Raw genomic sequence first — 18,106 nt, 5'->3', positions numbered from 1 at the left:
ACTAAGTTTCGAAATAATCTTTTTTTAAAAAATATCGTTAACGAAAAATAAATTTGTTTTCGAATAAAATAAGAACGTTTCGAAATTATTTTAAATCTGAAAATATTAAGATTAAGTTCGTAAATATGAAATTAAATTATAAAATCTAAAATTAGTAATTCGTGTAACAATATTAAAAATTCAAGCGAAATAAAACTTCGTTAATTAAAATAGAGTTCAAAATTTAGGTTTTAAAACGTTTTTAAAAAAAACAATTAAGCATAATTAATCCAGTTTTAAAAATTCGGGGTATTACAGTGTTTCACTCACTTGTACATATTAGGTATGTTTTCCTTTTATTTTTGCATTTACTTATTTTTGTGTGTTTATTTTGGTGTGTTTACTGTTTTCTAGAGTAGTTTATTGCTTTGGAAAAAAAAAATACAAAAATACGTTCCGATGAATACAAAATCATGCTTCCCTGTGCCCCTTGATTGGAAATTGTTTTGATTCTTGGTAGTTGATGATGAGCAATATAGATATGTTAGCCATGATTTGATATTCGATTGCTTTGATGCCTTAGCATGAGTCAACTCTGACTAACTATTTGTGGACTTGGTGCTTGACTAGTTAACTTGGTTAGGATGCGTGATAGCTTCCTGGTGTGTCTTTGATTGTGAGTATTGGTTTGCAACTGTTAGTAGCGTTTTATGACTCATATATATGCACATTGTGGAGGACGAAGGCATTTTTCTATTTAGGTAGCCTTCAGATGAATTTAGATACATTTGTTCCCTCCTTTTCTACCCATGTTGTTGCTTGTGCCCTTTATTCGGTGACTAGCCACATTACAAACCCGTGAATTCCCCATTGGTTACTAGTCCCAAGCCTAGCTTGGGGGAGCTAATATTAGTGAGGTGATGGAGTTGTAGTGTGGTGTATTTTGAGCATATTGAGTGTGGAAAATGGGGGTTCTCCCTATCATGAGTGTTATTGAAAATCAAAAAAAAAAAAATTGAGTCGAAAAATGAATGAGATGAGGAGAATAAAAAGAATGTGAAGGTTCCAAAAGAAAAAAGAAAAAAAAAGAGATTGAGCAAAAAGAAGGAAAAAATCGTTAATCTCAAAATAATTCAAAGCTTTTGTCACTCCGGTATTGCAATTTCTCATCTTCATGAGTGACTAGTTACAATTGTGAAAAAGGCAAGGAAGTATGGTGTTGGTTATTTGTTGTTTTGTCATGTGTTGAGTGGGAGAGTTATGGTCATTATATTGGTTGATCATGGTTGTATTTAGGATTTATGCTCCCCAAAGCCAAGGCTTTTAACTCACATTTTATCCAAATTTACCACGCCCTTACCTAAGCCTAACATTACAAGCTTTGAAGACCTTCCGACCTTTGTGCATAGAGTCGTACTTATGTGAAAATAGTTGTTTATCAATGCAAGTTATGACATGACGCATTTCGAGTCGACTACTAGGTTGAGTGTATGTTTTTTCTAGACACACGAGTGTTGTGAGTTTGGGAGGGCATTGTTCACTTATATGTTGGGAGGAGAGCGAACGGGTACATCTTTTATCCGCCACATAAATGAGTGACGAGTGTGTGGACACTAGTCTTGAATTCCATTGTGCATTTGTGGTTCGCTTTGCGTGACGATTGTTAGGGTGGATTAGTGGTTGAATGGATTTGATTGGTTGACATTGATGCATCCTCGTTGGATTTTGCCTTGAATTATGTTTTTCATTTTGAAATATGTTAGGGGTGAAGTTGGTCTTGTATTCATCGATGATTTCCTTGCTTAGGGACAAGCAAGGATCTAGCTTGGGGGAGTTTGATATGTGCGTTTTATATAGTGTTTTACCCCCGTCCCTTAGTATTTTTATGCGTCAAATGAGCTCTTAGGAGCCGTTTTTAGTACTAATATATGTTATTGAGTGTGCCTTGAGTTTCAGGTTTGATTATGAGAAATTGGTCTTTTTAGACCCGTTTCATGGTGATTTAGGCCACTACACGAGCCCGAGGAAGTTCGGGACCTCTATCGTCGACTTTCGGAATCCTTAGATGCTTATGGTTGAGCCCCGAGAGTTAGACTCGTTGATATGGGCGAAGGATATTGAAGATTGCAAATCGCCCTGTGAGCTGAGGGCGAAATGCGACCATCGGGCGGAATTAAAAAGAATTGAAGCCATCTACACGCGCCTGATCGGGCGCAGTTCGCCCGGTCCGGATCGGGCGCCCATCAGAAGCAGATATCAACCTTTCGCATTCCTCCCGATCGGGCGGAATTTGGCCCGATCGGGCCGACTGTCGAGAAAATCGCCCGATCGGGCGAAGCACCGCCCGATCGGGCGACGCCAACCTATAGCAGATATTCGCGAGTTTTATTTCTGTTTTTTTTGCATTAGTTTAGGAAAACTATATAAGCTTAACTCTTTTATTTGGAGTGACATCTATTATTCTAGTTTCTAATTACTTAGTTTATTTTAGTTCTCTCTATTTTCTCCAAACACTTAGTTTTAATTTTAATCAAAGATTCAAGCTTTATTATTCCATTGTCCTTTAATTCGGTATTATTTCTTGCTCTAATTTAATTCATTGCTTTAATAATGTTTTCCATTATGTTAATTGCGTTGTTATTTACTATCATGAGTGAGTAGTTTAATTTCTAGGGTTTAGGGGATCCATGAATGCATGATTGGGGTTATATGTGGACTTGATTAATTGATTGATTAATTATAATTTCTATAGCTTATTATCATTGCTCGTCAATTCTGTTCGGCCGGACTATTTTGATTTGAGTTTGATTAACCTTAGATTATGCGCCGAGATGTATAAATCTGATGTTTTTGGTCTGTGGCTATTAGATAGGAATTATTTCTAGTACGTAGCGAGAGCCCGCTAGTTGTTCTATCCTAAGGAATTCATAAGATTCGAGAGATGCATGTTTTCCTAGTTATGATTGTTAATTGATTGTTATTGTCCGTTGTCCAATCCCGGTCTGCATTTATGGTGAACCGCTGCCCTAGATTCCTTTAATATTGTTATTTTCCGATTTGATTACTTGTTTTAGTTTAATACACAAACCAATCCAACTCTTGTTACCAGTAGTCTAGATTAGTAATTTAATAGTAGAAAGAACGCCTGTTTCCCTGTGGATACGATCCCTGCTTCCCTTGCTGTATTTTTAGTTGGTGAACGTTAGGTTTATCTTTCATAGGAGTGCGATTTAGCCTGTCAAGCAGCTCGGCCCACAGCGCTGCGCAGCCCACTGCCTTGGGTGCGCCAGTGGCCTTGCGCGTTGGGCCTGGCCTTGCGTGCTGCTTGGCTGGGCCTGCGTGCCTTGGCTGCTGTGTTGCGCGCATGGGCTTGCTAGGCGCAGGCCTGGCTTCGTGATGGTCCTTGCGTCTAGCAAGCTCGTCCGATGTTTATTTCGTACGACGCGCTTCCGATTAATTTTCCGATTTCGGATTCATTTCCGATTCGAACAATATTTAATATTTCCGATTCCGGAATTAATTTTCGTTTCGAACAAATATTTAATATTTCCGATTCCGGAATTATTTTCCGATTCCGATAATATTTCGGATTCTAATATTTCCGTTTCCGGCAATATTTCCGATTCCGGCAATATTTCCATTTCTGATAATATTTTCCGACACGTACCATGTTTCCGTTTCCGGCAACATCTACGACTTGGATAATATTTATATTTCCGATACGATCCATATTTTCGTTTCCGGCAATATCATCGTTTCCGGAGTATTCATAATTTGCCTTTGACGATTTCAGCTCCCACTGGAACCGAGATCCGTCGATTCCGAATATCCATAAATGGAGTATTTAATTCTTTTAAATACTTGATCCATTCACGTAGTATTTGTGTGACCCTACGGGTTCAGTCAAGAGTAAGTTGTGGATTAATATTATTAAGTCCACTTGAACTGAAGCGGCCTCTAGCTAGGCATACAGTTCACTTGATCTCACTGAATTATTAACTTGTTTAATTAATTAATACTGAACCGCATTTATTAGACTTAGCATTGAATGCATATTTGGACCAAGGGCATTATTTCCTTTAGCAAGATGGGCGCCCGATGGGCACCGGGCGACGGCCGCCCGATCGGGCGCGTGCTGAAGGAGTTATTCTCCTTTTTGCTCGCCCGATTAGTCTCCATTCGCCCTCCAGTCGTAGGGCGACCAGCTCGACGCATCCAACGTCATGAATAACACCAAGTCTAACCCTTGGGGCTCAAATCTAAGCATCTTAGGCTCCCAAGAATCGACAATAATCGTCCCGAACTTCCTCGGGATCGTGTAGTGGCCATTAATAACACGAAACGAGCCTAAAAAGGCTAATTTCCCATTAAACAAACCTGAAACTCAAGGCACACTCAATAACACATATTAGTACTAAAAATGGCTCCCAATAGCTCATTTAACATAGAAAAGTACTAAAGGACGGGGTTGAAAACTCTATATAAAACGCATAATACATTGACACATTTTATTGCGAGATGAAATGTTAATGACTCAAAATTTGTGTGGCTAGACGATTTCCTCCAAAGTCTACTAATTTTAGTGGAGCTTGATTTGATATAATAAAATTATCCGCCTAACGTTTCTTTCAAAAAAAAGAGTCATGGTTTTGATAAAAGTGAAAAATTTACAATAAACATAATTTGCATTATTTAAATAACATAATTTTCATTATTAATACACCGTTTATCTCTTTTTGTCCTTTACGTTTTCCTTTTTGGGAGTCCCGAAATGTTCTTTACATTTCCTTTTTTATTATCACATATTTTATCAAAATTTGTGTCCAATCTATCTATACTATTATTAAAACTTCAAGGCAAGAAATGTCATCTCGCCACATGTCGCTTCACGTCAATTTTGACATGTCATCTCATGTAATATTCTTGATCATGAAAAAAAAATTAGTTATAGGTTTTTGAACCTATAACCTATCATTTGGTAAACACATACTTTAACCACTATGCCACAACTCATTTTGATATTTCTTATACGTTCAAAATTATATTTCAATATAATTAGAAAAATTGTCTAAATTATTTTTTAATAGTCTCACATCACTAATTAGTCATTACTTTTACAAGTTACTAATTCTTACATGATAAAATTTATTAAAGCATACTCAAAGCAAGATATATTGTAATGTAAAAATTAAATTAGACTCAAAACGAGTTATATAGTTATCTAATTGATCCATATTTCTACTATCCGAGGCATCGCCCGGGACACTAACTAGTTATTATTTAAACCAAATAAATTCATTGGGTGATTTAATCTCTCACACTTTTCCATTAAGCCATTAAAATTTTCTCATTTTACCCAATATCACAATTTTGATAAAAGTGAAAACGTTATATATAAACGTGATTTGCCTTGTTCAAATAAAAAAATAGAGAAATCGCAATACACATTAATTAGTCGTTAAAACGCGTGTAAAATACCAAACGTAAAGAACAAAAAGAGACGGAAGAAATATTAATCTATACTAATATATTAAAAGGCGTTGTGAAAAATGTATGGGCATGTGCCACGTAACATTGAGGTTCAAACACTAGACCTCAAGTGTGGATGATAACTCTCATTACCATCTTAACCAACCACCTATCGTGATGTATCTCTTCACATTAATTTAATTTATAAATAAATGTTAACATAAGTCTAAAATAATTAAATTTTTATGTGACTTTTTAATAACTATGAACTATTTTGGAAAAAAAAAATTAATTAAAGCATTATGACAAGTTAACAAAAATGAAGAAACATGATGTCATAAGTCTCATAAGAAGCAACTATAGGATTGTCCTACATAGCTGCATATATATCTAATTTGGTATTTACTAATTTGACGCACTTAGTTACACTGAATACATATTATATAAATTGTAAGATGATATGTTTGAAAAATTATTTGCCATGATAAATGACATAGCGTGTCTGTGCAGTTGACGAACTTAACAGATGTGTTTTATTCTATAGAATACAAATATTTTGGTCAAATATTGAAATTCAAGACAAATCTGAAATTTTGATTATTTAATGTAGTAACCGGAGTATCGTCCGGGCCACACACTAATTAGTTGTTAAATTTCCTATATAATACAAAAGTAAAAGAATAAAAAAGGAACAAAAGAAATACTCACTCCGTCCCGGAATAACGAAACGTTTGACCGACACAAAGTTTAATGCATTGTAATTGACTTATTATTTAATTAGATTGTAGTTGGTAGTGAGGTATTTTTTTAATATAGGCAGTGAGATGTGTGTCAAACTTTTAAAGGGATTGAGGGTGGTGTAACACCCCGACAATTCTCTCTTTTCTAAAACAACATTTTAATATAAAACGTAGAGAATTATCAAGGCATTATCGCCCGTGTGAAAACGTAACGGCTTATTCAGAATTTTGCAGCGGAAAACATAAAACTAACTTTAGGTTTATAAATAATCGATTACAGGTTTACTCCCAAAAATCATCCAACGAAAATAAGGAAATATAAATAGTACGACAAGTTTAAAGTCCCAATTAACAAACCCAAGTTAACTTAGCAAACCAAAACTAAATACAAGCTCTCTATTCCCGATCCCAATGATGCAACATCTTCAAACCTGCAGATGGACAATGCTTATTGATCCTTAGAGACTGCTCACCAAAGATTGGGTCATCACAGGATCAATAAGGCATAGCCATGATCAACATGCACAAGCAAAAGCACGTAATCAGCAAAGCTGAGTACTACATACTAAATCAATAATAATCCTAACATGATTCTATTAAACGATCAATCATAACATGATACTAATGAACATAAATAAGGGCAGACAAAGCATGAATATCTGACGACCATACTTAACTAGACTAGGCTAGACTGGACTAGACTTTTATAGCAATAATATTATTTTAATTGAAATAGGCAATGGACCGAGTTTTCTAGCTAGGCGAGGTACGGGCGCGACTCCGTAACCTCAGTGACCTGCGATATCGAGGAACGTTTGACTGAAAATAGGACGCGGTGATCAATCCGGTCCGAATGAAAGGCCATGGGCTACCACCTTGAACCCCAACTCCTGTTTGTCCGTCACTTTAGACGTGCACAGTCTAAAGCTATTGCTACTTAGTTTCACTTTACATGATTTACAAATTGACACCCTGTTATGACTCAACAATCACATAAGGCATGCAACTCACATTTATTTATAACTGTTTTTATCTTGGAATTGAGTAAGTGATCACAAAGGCATCAAACAAGACTCATTCCAATTAACTCCAATCTTTTCTTTAATACTGATCAACCCCTGAATATGGGTATAAGGTTTCAACTTACTAAATGAGGTCCTCCGCCCTCATAAAGTAGTGAAAAGCTAAAAAGGGAACAACAATTAACTGATCTGAATTATATACTAAATAATCTAGTGTTCCTAATCAAACATGTTTGCATCAATCTTCCATACTAACATGTTATAATCCTCAAAATGCAATAAAGGTTTAATATGTTCATCCAACAGTATCAAACATGCAATTTCAACCTGACTAAGTTCATCAACAACATTAACATAACCAAGTTCATCAATAATACACATGGTTTCAACAATTAGCACACATTCCAAGCACACAGGTATGTACGTACCTTGTGTAAACAAACTGCAAGACCACTTTAATAATTCAAAAGTCGCCTACAAAGAATTCTCCGCCTAAAAACAACCAACAAGGATTCCCAATCAACTTCTAATCGTTCACAGCTATAATAACACATTCTAACTACATCCTAAACATATTTAGAATTCTTTTTCAATAACAAAACTTGAATATTTGATTTCCTAGCATCATAATTATTGAACTAGTGACTGAAATTCGTTGAAAGCTTTTTGCAAACATCGTACTTTAAATTTTCAGCAATATAGATTCATTTAAAAGCTTCACCATGGTCAATCTACGTCCCTAGTACATTGAAACAATAAATTTAATAATCCATACTCAACCTACCATGATTTACAATCATAAAAACCTTGAATTTCATACTTTAAACAATCAAAAACTAATATTTCAATGCATTTATATAATCTGAAAATAAAATAATATTGTTTAAATTATAATATACAAATCTGAAAATTAATAATTCAATTACGCAAGTGTAAAATTCTGAAATTTGCAAATTAAATCATGAGACTTATAATCTAAATTCAAGAATCATAATTTAAGCTAAAAATATATATAATTAAGACATTCAATTAGCCTAGGGTTTAAGGGTTTAACCGAATAAGGGAAAGGAGAGAACTGCCGGCGACGAGGAAGGCTGGGCGGCACACGGCGGTGCGGCGAGGTGGTGTTGCTGGCAAAACAATCAAAGCATGGTTTGAGAGCCATGAAAAGGAAACGAAAGAAAAGGAAAAGCACGACGGGAGAACGGAAATAAGGAGGAGGAATCTACCGTGCAAGGGTGGACGACGAGGACGGCGGTTATTGCAGAACCACGAGCGCTCAGCGTGGTGGTGGTGCTGTGCGAGAACAAGAACCGGTTGAGGAGGAGATCAAGAAAAACGAACAAGAGAAAAAGAAATAATGAAAAAGAGAACGACAAGAGGGGAGGTGAGCGTTACCAGCGGCGACGGGATGCCGGTGACGTGCTGGTGGGTCCGGCGGCGTGAGCAGCGGCAGCAAGGAGGAGGGTGTTGAGGGTTTGGTGCTTGTTACGTGAACAGTGAAGGAGCAAGAGGAGGCTTTCTCTTCTTTTTTTTTTGTTTCTTTGGGTTCACGTGCATTAGAAAAGGGGAGGGAGTATTTGTTTTGGGTTTTATTGGTTTGGGCTTTACCCAATTGGGCTAGGAGTAGGATTTAGGTTATTGAATCCAAAATGGTTAGGATTGCTTGCTAATTTCAATCGAACGTGATTTCGAAATTCGAATTCGTTTTAACGTAAAATTCAAAAATACATTTTGATTTCATAAATCATTAAAATTATTCAAAATGAAATAAAATAATTATATTTTAATTACATATTCATTTCTGAAATCCGTAAATTATATTTAAATGTATTAATATACGTTAAAATATATAAACAAAATATATAAAATTACGGGGGATTACAATCTACCCCTCTTAAAAGAAGTTTCGTCCCGAAACTTGACACGAAAATTCACATATCTTTCCAAACTTTTCAACTTATTCTTATTGTAGAAGCACTTTGTGCCACTCTTGTTCACTCTTTTGCCAACTAAGAGTTACTTGTAATATTCAAGAACACATTTTCTTATGCGGAGAATCTATTTACTTGCATCAACATGTAAAAGTGGCTAAAAATAAGCATAAAATGCATAAAAACACCATAAAAATAGGTAAAAAGCGCGAATTCATATCGCATTCTACCCCTCTTAAAGAAAACGAGTTACGCCCTCGTAACTCATCTCAGGGAATAACTTTGGATATTTCTCCTCAACGAATTATGTCCTCAATACAATATTCTCACTAAACTCATTCCAACAAGTAAGACTTCTACAATTCTTTCCATACAATGCCTCAACATGTGTCATCGTAATGCTTGCATGGTGACTATTGACGCACGAAAATTCAATCGAACCTAGGTGGCCTTCCCAATTACCCTTAAAATCCATAACACACGTTCTCAACATATATTCCGTTAGTAATCTTAGTCTGTCTATCGTTTGCAGGGTGGAAAGAAATACTCATTTTCAATGTTGTCCCCAAGATTCAACTGGACCTTATTGCCAAAATTTCGGACTTTTGTTCTCCGTAAGGATCTTACAAGTTGCCCTATAAAGGTAATGTCTCCAAATATTCGTAGATAACACCATATCAGTTAACTCTAGGTCATGGGTTTGGTAATTAGCCTTATAAGGTTTCAATTGACGCGACAACAGCTAAATCTAGAAAGCTTCCTCACATTTCTCACTTCACTTGAAATTCGATTCCTTTTTCATCAAGTTGGTCATTGGTTTTGCTTACTTCGAAAAGTCTTTCACAACCTCCTATAATGGTCATCTAGGCTTAGAAAACTTCAAGTATCGGACACGTTCATTTGAGTAGGTCACTCATTCACAGCTTGAATCTTGGCATGTTCTACAAAAACTGCTTTTGTTCAAATTTTCCTTGTTACCGAACCTCATTACACTTTTCATGGGTGTATAACTTTTGGGCTTAACTCTTAGCTCTTGCATCAATTCATGTATTTCTTTTCATCCTTTCCAGACAACAATGATTTCTAACGATCCTGGACCACTCAAATCTTCTCTTAAATTTATTCCCTTACGTAACATAGTTCTCAATCAATTTAGCCCTTCACTTTTCTGTCGGTGTCACTTATACACATATGACTTCAAGATTTGTATACTTCATTTAATAAAACTACATTCTTCCTAAGCGTCTCCAAGTAATCCTCAAGTGTTTGTCATGCTCTTTCTCATTCCTTGAATAAATAGGGATATCATCAATAACATCATAACGAACTTAATTCGAAATTCTTAGAAAATCTCATTCATCAAATCCATAATTAATGCAGGTGCATTGGTTAACCCGAAGGACGTTACTCTAAACCCTAATGACAATGACGAATCCTAATGAGGTCTTAGGCCCTTATCAGCTATTCTCAATTGGTGGTACTTCAAACACAAATTAGTCTTCGAGAACACTCGCCCAATTCAATTGATCCAATATGTCATCTATCCCATGCAAAGGATACTTGTTCTTGATGGTTACATTGCTTAGCTCCCTAAAATCGATACACAATCTCACACTCTCATCTTTCTTCTTAATAAACAACACCAGAGCTCCCCGTGGTGATGCATTAGGCCTAATATAACCCTCATCGAACAATTCTTGAAACTATGTCTTCAATTCACTCATTCCAAGAGGTGTCTATCAAGTGCTCTGGATATAGGTGTCGGCCCGGGATTCGACTCTATTGTGAACTCAAGGGCTCTAGCTGGTGACGTACTCGCAATTTCACTCGGAAACACATCAAAGAATTCATTCACCATGGGAACATCCTCGATCTTCACTCCAACTTCTTTACTCCCATCTAGCACCCTACAGAAAAATAGTTCACGCTCCCTATTCATCAATTTCCTCACTCGCATTACAGAAATAACCAAAGGTTCTTGGACTACCCAAAACATCTATACGAGGTCAATCTTCCAATATGGTTCCTTACATTTACTTTCTGAATTTCACAGTATGTCTATCTTAGACTTGTACAAACTTAGTCAATTCCATCCTAAGGTTTATGAATTCTTGTGCCTTTTGCTTTCTCATAAAAGGAGGATAAAACTTTTTCCTTAGGGCATTAACAAATGAATCTCAATTGAATCTTTCAACCGCGCTAAGTCTAGCCCCATTTTTTTCTCAACCATAATTCAGCTTCATCTTTCAAGTACAGTACAACTTGACCCACTCTCATGTTCTCAAGACAGTTCACAGCCCCAAACCGTTTCTCAAACTCTCTAACCCAGTTCTCTAAAAAGGTAAGATCAGTTTTCCCCTTAAAGTATAGTGACTTAACTTTGGCTAGTCTCTCGAACACGTCCCTAGCAGAATCGGAACGCTCAGTTCTCTCTTGGATCAGCTATTCCGCCAAGAGGCGAATAGCAACAACTAAGTCATTATTGTTGGTCATTCTATAACACGACCTGAAATTAATATACTCTATCTTAGGTTCTAAACACTACTTACACGTCATTCTATACAAGCAATATTTGATTTGACCATAGAGATCGCCTCAATAAACAATATTCACATAAAATCATTTACGAAAGTGCAAAAATCATTTACGAAGGTGCAATAATCATTGCAAAATAATCCTCCTCGATCATTCGTGAACGACATTCACATAAAGGACATCCGATCGAGGGAAAACAAATCAAATTCAATCATCACAAATAATAATAATAATAAAAGAAATTATTCCTCTTCGCGTGCCCAAACTAAATCATTAACCATTTGGATAATTAAATATTTAACTTTTATTCCTCAAAAGAAACTTGTATTCCTCAAAAGAAACTTTTATTCCTCAAAAGAATATTGTTAACAATTTCTAAACCATAGTAATGTACTTGTCCCAAAATAAAATAAAAGCGCTATGCAATAAATTTAAACTACTGTTAGGCGACTTGTCCCACATTATTCCCAACATAAATAAATAATGAAACAATCTTAGAGGGAAACATTATCAATCTTGTTCTTTGATTTCTTATAGCTTTCTCGAGTAAAAGGGCTCGTATTTAAATTAATCCTCATCCTCAGTATTAAAATATTAAGCTAGTTTTCTCTACCTTGTGGATCTTCGTAGTCTCTGAGACTGAGGTCATCCTCTATCTTAGTATCACTACATTATAAATATCAACTCTAGTATGCCCTCTAGCACGGTCAAACTCACGAAGGGTTTCCTCATCCCTATCACGGTCTCCTGTTCTTAATATATGACGCATTGTGCGTTCAAAGCTGGTGTAACTATTAATGTCAGACTCATAATCTATTTCATTCTCATGATCACTTAGTACAATTGGGTTTCTCTTGAATCCTAGCAAGATATTCACATTTAAACACCACTTTCTCACAAAAATATCAGTGGTCTCTATATCGATCTTTCTCGAAGGATCCTATGTTGGTATACTTGGAAAGAAATATTTTATTCCTGAAATAAACAATTCCATGTCTCACTAACGATTTTCCAGCCAAATCATAAACAAGGTTCAATAATGCAATAAGTTTGGTGGAAGCAAACAATTCTTTATGCACATTTAAATGTAACATTAAACAATTAGCACACGCACGCACATAACAATCAATTTCTTATGCTAGCATTGACTAGCTACTAATGCACATATAATTCTATCTTATATGCCCTTCTTATACTACCCATCTCTCATAAACTAAAGCATTGAAATAGTTTAAATAACAAAGTAAAAGGACGATAATATAATAAAATTATAACATAGAATAAAAATATAAAATAAATAAAGTAAAATAAATTAAGGAAATGCGTAGCGAATAAATTCGAAAATAAAGTTATTAATTCGAAGAAGATTTATATATGCCTTGATAACGAATTCTAACTCTTGAAACAATTTTAAAAAAATTTGAACTTCTAAAAAAAATTGTACTCATTTTTGAATAATAAATAATAAGAAAAAGAATAAAAATTTCGAAAGTCACTTTAATTCGAATAAATAATTTGATTTCGAACTTAAATAAGAAATATTATATACTTTCAAACAAGATAAAAGGAAATCTGCCCCCCAAAAAAAAGTACCAATTTTTTTTTCACTATAATACGTAGAATCTCGATTTTTAAGAAATTTATTTTAAATAACTAGATAGTTAGGCGCCTAAAAATTTATTAAAGTAAAACCTTAGCTTCTAGATACCACTTTGTAACACCCCGACAATTCTCTCTTTTCTAAAACAACATTTTAATATAAAACGTAGAGAATTATCAAGGCATTATCGCCCGTGTGAAAACGTAACGGCTTATTCAGAATTTTGCAGCGGAAAACATAAAACTAACTTTAGGTTTATAAATAATCGATTACAGGTTTACTCCCAAAAATCATCCAACGAAAATAAGGAAATATAAATAGTACGACAAGTTTAAAGTCCCAATTAACAAACCCAAGTTAACTTAGCAAACCAAAACTAAATACAAGCTCTCTATTCCCGATCCCAATGATGCAACATCTTCAAACCTGCAGATGGACAATGCTTATTGATCCTTAGAGACTGCTCACCAAAGATTGGGTCATCACAGGATCAATAAGGCATAGCCATGATCAACATGCACAAGCAAAAGCACGTAATCAGCAAAGCTGAGTACTACATACTAAATCAATAATAATCCTAACATGATTCTATTAAACGATCAATCATAACATGATACTAATGAACATAAATAAGGGCAGACAAAGCATGAATATCTGACGACCATACTTAACTAGACTAGGCTAGACTGGACTAGACTTTTATAGCAATAATATTATTTTAATTGAAATAGGCAATGGACCGAGTTTTCTAGCTAGGCGAGGTACGGGCGCGACTCCGTAACCTCAGTGACCTGCGATATCGAGGAACGTTTGACTGAAAATAGGACGCGGTGATCAATCCGGTCCGAATGAAAGGCCATGGGCTACCACCATGAACCCCAACTCCTGTTTGTCCGTCACTTTACATGTGCACAGTCTAAAGCTATTGCTACTTAGTTTCACTTTACATGATTTACAAATTGACACCCTGTTATGACTCAACAATCACATAAGGCATGCAACTCACATTTATTTATAACTGTTTTTATCTTGGAATTGAGTAAGTGATCACAAAGGCATCAAACAAGACTCATTCCAATTAACTCCAATCTTTTCTTTAATACTGATCAACCCCTGAATATGGGTATAAGGTTTCAACTTACTAAATGAGGTCCTCCGCCCTCATAAAGTAGTGAAAAGCTAAAAAGGGAACAACAATTAACTGATCTGAATTATATACTAAATAATCTAGTGTTCCCAATCAAACATGTTTGCATCAATCTTCCATACTAACATGTTATAATCCTCAAAATGCAATAAAGGTTTAATATGTTCATCCAACAGTATCAAACATGCAATTTCAACCTGACTAAGTTCATCAACAACATTAACATAACCAAGTTCATCAATAATACACATGGTTTCAACAATTAGCACACATTCCAAGCACACAGGTATGTACGTACCTTGTGTAAACAAACTGCAAGACCACTTTAATAATTCAAAAGTCGCCTACAAAGAATTCTCCGCCTAAAAACAACCAACAAGGATTCCCAATCAACTTCTAATCGTTCACAGCTATAATAACACATTCTAACTACATCCTAAACATATTTAGAATTCTTTTTCAATAACAAAACTTGAATATTTGATTTCCTAGCATCATAATTATTGAACTAGTGACTGAAATTCGTTGAAAGCTTTTTGCAAACATCGTACTTTAAATTTTCAGCAATATAGATTCATTTAAAAGCTTCACCATGGTCAATCTACGTCCCTAGTACATTGAAACAATAAATTTAATAATCCATACTCAACCTACCATGATTTACAATCATAAAAACCTTGAATTTCATACTTTAAACAATCAAAAACTAATATTTCAATGCATTTATATAATCTGAAAATAAAATAATATTGTTTAAATTATAATATACAAATCTGAAAATTAATAATTCAATTACGCAAGTGTAAAAATCTGAAATTTGCAAATTAAATCATGAGACTTATAATCTAAATTCAAGAATCATAATTTAAGCTAAAAATATATATAATTAAGACATTCAATTAGTCTAGGGTTTAAGGGTTTAACCGAATAAGGGAAAGGAGAGAACTGCCGGCGACGAGGAAGGCTGGGCGGCACACGGCGGTGCGGCGAGGTGGTGTTGCTGGCAAAACAATCAAAGCATGGTTTGAGAGCCATGAAAAGGAAACGAAAGAAAAGGAAAAGCACGACGGGAGAACGGAAATAAGGAGGAGGAATCTACCGTGCAAGGGTGGACGACGAGGACGGCGGTTATTGCAGAACCACGAGCGCTCAGCGTGGTGGTGGTGCTGTGCGAGAACAAGAACCGGTTGAGGAGGAGATCAAGAAAAACGAACAAGAGAAAAAGAAATAATGAAAAAGAGAACGACAAGAGGGGAGGTGAGCGTTACCAGCGGCGACGGGATGCCGGTGACGTGCTGGTGGGTCCGGCGGCGTGAGCAGCGGCAGCAAGGAGGAGGGTGTTGAGGGTTTGGTGCTTGTTACGTGAACAGTGAAGGAGCAAGAGGAGGCTTTCTCTCTTTTTTTTTTTTGTTTCTTTGGGTTCACGTGCATTAGAAAAGGGGAGGGAGTATTTGTTTTGGGTTTTATTGGTTTGGGCTTTACCCAATTGGGCTAGGAGTAGGATTTAGGTTATTGAATCCAAAATGGTTAGGATTGCTTGCTAATTTCAATCGAACGTGATTTCGAAATTCGAATTCGTTTTAACGTAAAATTCAAAAATACATTTTGATTTCATAAATCATTAAAATTATTCAAAATGAAATAAAATAATTATATTTTAATTACATATTCATTTCTGAAATCCGTAAATTATATTTAAATGTATTAATATACGTTAAAATATATAAACAAAATATATAAAATTACGGGGGATTACAGTGGGGGTGGAGGTAGTGGAACTTTTTAATGTTATTTTGTTTTAGAGAGTAGAGATGTAGGTGATCTTTGGGTAGGTGAGAAATTGATATAATATTAATAAAAGCTTCCATTTTTAGAAACTTTGCAAGTAATCTAAGACGACCTTATAAGAAAAGCGTTTCGAGTAATGCGGGACGGAGGGAGTAATAAGTAGGGGTGAGCAAAAATTCAGGGTACCCTGAATCGGAACCGGAACCTGTTGTGTAGGTTCCGGTTTCGGATAACAAAATTGGGAACCTGTTGCAACATGTTTCAGTTCCGTTTCTCAATTTTCTGGAACGGTTACCCAGTTGGGTACCCTGTACACACTAATTCGAACATGGAGTACCCAAAATAAGGAACTGGACCATATAAAAATGTTTCATAATGCCAAATATATAAAACAACCCTAACTAATTTTGAAAAATATAAATATAGAGTTACAACTTAAGCCTAAACTATAAAACAATCAATGCCCAAACCATAAAATATACTTCAATTTTTTCCAATAAATTAGCAATAATTTATCTAAAATTTTAAATTGATAGGGTACCCTGAATCGGAACCAGACTGGTTCCGGCTCTCATTTTCAGGAACACTAGATTAGGTCCCGTGCACGCACGGATTTTCTAAAATTATTTAGCCTTTTTTTTTTAATAATATACGGAGTATTTGACTGAAATATTTCTCTCCCATAAGTTACCGCATAATTAATAAATCTTGAACATTACTCATTTAACCATCTTGTAATTTCGGTCCGATTACATATTGCATATTTTATATATTAATATGCTAATTTGACCAAAATATTAAGTAAATATATTTTTTCACTATTAACATATTGATTTGACTAAAATATTGCCAAAAAAAAAAACCAATATTTATGTGACATCTATTATTTCCATAAACATTTATCCCAAATTCTTATATGAGACTGTCCTCACCATCAACTGATGGTGAGACCAGTTCACACTTGCGAATTTAGGTATGTTACTTCTATAGTTTAGACATGTTACTTTTTTTTTTTTTTTAATAATTTTAGAGGAGGTACTTTGTTTAATGTGAGGAAAAATAAAGAAAATTCATGGAAGAAAAGGAAGCAGAGAAAGGGAAGGGATGTAAAAAGATTAAATCGTGGAATAAGAGAAGATATCAAAGATATTACCGATGTTGTGGTTCCTCACATAAACAATTTTATTTAATTTTTATTTTGAGGTGGTAAAAAACATGTTTTAAATTTTTACGTGGTAAAAAATAAATTTTCGATTTTTGTAGATGGTAAAAAATAAATTGTCTTTTTTTTATGACACGGAAAGAATTATTGAGTAAAAGCATTTTTTTAGTTTAGGTATGTTACTTCTATAGTTTATACATGTTACTTTTTTTATACGGAGTAGTTTTAGGGGAGATACCTTCTTAGTTTAGGTATGTTACTTTTATAGTTTAGATATGTTAATTTTTTTTTATAATTTTCAAGGAAGTACTTTTTTTAGTTTAGGTATGTTACTTCTATAGTTTATACATGTTACTTTTTTATACGGAGTAGTTTTAGGGAGATACATTCTTAGTTTAGGTATGTTACTTTTATAGTTTAGACATGTTACTTTTTTTTTAATAATTTTAGAGGAGGTATTTTTTTTAGTTTAGGTATGTTACTTCTATAGTTTAGACATGTTACTTTTTTTTATACGAAGTAGTTTTAGGGGAGGTACCTTTTTAGTTTAGGTATGTTACTTCTATAGTTTAGACATGTTACTTTTTTTTATACGGATTAGTTTTAGGGGAGGTACCTTTTTAGTTTAGGTATGTTACTTCTATAGTTTAGACATGTTACTTTTTTTTATATGTAATTTTAGAGGAAGTACTTTTTTAGTTTAGGTATGTTACTTCTATAGTTTAGATCT

The 18,106-nt window shown here is 34.7% G+C and overlaps 1 long non-coding RNA gene across 1 annotated transcript; it reads right to left on the bottom strand.

The window, feature by feature from the left end:
* Positions 1 to 8,263: 8,263 nt before the first annotated feature.
* Positions 8,264 to 9,172, bottom strand: LOC110788561 (uncharacterized). Its single transcript, XR_002533401.2, has 3 exons — positions 8,609 to 9,172; positions 8,440 to 8,506; positions 8,264 to 8,340 (listed from the first exon to the last, which is right to left on the bottom strand). It is a non-coding gene; the product is annotated as an uncharacterized lncRNA (long non-coding RNA).
* Between the last annotated feature and the right edge of the window lie 8,934 nt (positions 9,173 to 18,106).

This window comes from Spinacia oleracea, chromosome 4 (genome assembly GCF_020520425.1).
Source record: "Spinacia oleracea cultivar Varoflay chromosome 4, BTI_SOV_V1, whole genome shotgun sequence".
Taxonomy (NCBI): Eukaryota; Viridiplantae; Streptophyta; class Magnoliopsida; order Caryophyllales; family Amaranthaceae; genus Spinacia; species Spinacia oleracea.
Note: the sequence above shows the minus strand (reverse complement) of the source record. Positions and strands in the feature narration are given on the sequence as shown.